Raw genomic sequence first — 1,844 nt, 5'->3', positions numbered from 1 at the left:
AGGCTGGCGGTGGCGGCGGCGGCGCCCCAGCCCGAGGAGGCGCGCGCGCATGTCCCGCCGCTGCTCCGCGGCTCCGTCCGGCAGCGGCAGTGGCAGCGGCGGCGGCAGCAGCGCCGCATGGAGGCGCCTCGACGGCCGAGCGACGGCCAGCGCCTCAGTCCTGCCCGCCGCTGGCTTCCTCCGCCCGTAGCCGCGAGCCTGGCAGAGACGCTCCCGCTCGCTTCGGCCCGCCCTCCAGCGGGGAGGGCGCTGTCCAACCCACGCAAGGACAGCCCCGACGGCGCGGCGCTCCGCTGCAGCTCCCCGAAACCAGATCCGCCGCCGCCGCCGCCGCCTTTTTCTCTCCAAGCTTAACCTTCTCGGGCGCGCAAAAAAGGAGCCGCAGAGCTTGTGCAGAGTGCGCGCCGACGGAGAGAAAGGTCTGCGCCGTCGGAGCGCTTCTCCTGTCTGAAGGGTTACTCTCTGCTCCCCAGAAACTGTGGTGTCAGCGCAGCGCGGCTGGTTCTGGATGCCCCAAATCCTCGCAGGGGAGATCAAAGGTGGGCTTCCCGACCCTTCCCTGTCCGCGACGTCGGATTGCTTCTCTCCCTCGCCCCCAATTCAGCTCTTCCCTTTCTTGGCTTTCTCTTCTGTGAGGTTGCTGGCGCCGAAGGGTTTTGCTCACCGGACACTCCCCCCCCCCGCCGCCTTCGCGAAGTTCTCCCCAGAAATGAACCCCCCACGGAGAGCCGACTCCAGCCGGACTCCTGCGTCCCCAAGAGGCAGCTTAGTCGAGATCTGGCCTGGTCAACCTGTGGCCAGACTCTTCCGATGCTCTTAAGGGCTTCACTAAGGACCGTCCACTTCTGCCAGTTGGGCTGGACAGACAGCCTGCCACACACCATCCTGCGAGAAACCAGAGGGCTTTTACTTCACAGAATTGTAGAATTGGGAGGGGTCCCGAGGGTCATCTAGTCCAACCCACTTCAGTGGAGGAATCTTTTGCTCCTAGGAGCCAACTCCTCGGGGCTGAGCTCCTTTCGGCCACCTCAATAAAATATTTGAGGGGGCTGGCCCCCCAAAAAAAGATTGTTGGGCATTGCCATTCAAATGGTGTGGTAACAACACACACAACGTAACAGTCTGTTTTTGACCATGTAACTTGTATTTCAAAGACAATTCAACATACAATATATCACAAAGTGTAATTCCATAGACCAACACATAATGCAAACGAAACATATCCTGAGAAATTAAAGTCCAAAGGATGGCCAATTTAGTAACTGAATGGACTTTATATGTTGAATTGTGTTTGAAATACAAGTTACATGGTCAAAAACAGACTGTTACAGTATGTGTGTTGTTACCAAGATTGTATTTACGTAACCTAAGGTTTAGTAGTGTTTTGCATTCAAATGGTGTGTGCATGCCATGCTATGTGATCGATTCTGCATTTTTGCGCTGAATTGGAGCAAATCGGGTTTTCTGTGGGTTGCTGTTTGCTTTGATTAAATCATAGGAAGGGACCGCGAGGGTCATCTTGTCCACCCCCTGCAATTTAGGAATCTTTCGCCCAAGGAGGGGCTTGAACTCATGACCTTCAGAATCTCATAAATCACAGGTTTTCCTGGGGAAAGTGCCGGGTCAATAAAACAACCACTGCCACCCTTTGGCACAGACCTGGAAAGCCTGGAAGTGAGTCTAGAAAGCATCGAGCAAAGAAGTGTGGGCGAGCCCTCAGACTTGTTCACCAAAGATTAGCTCTGATGAAATCTGAACACTTCCGTGTTACACCCGACTCTTCATCAGGAAGGCTGGAACGACACAGAATTCTCAGCTACAGAGAAAAGACAAACTCTCCAAAT

Source organism: Podarcis cretensis, assembly GCF_951804945.1.
Source record: "Podarcis cretensis genome assembly, chromosome: 12".
NCBI classification, from domain to species: domain Eukaryota; kingdom Metazoa; phylum Chordata; class Lepidosauria; order Squamata; family Lacertidae; genus Podarcis; species Podarcis cretensis.
This window is presented reverse-complemented; position numbering follows the sequence as displayed.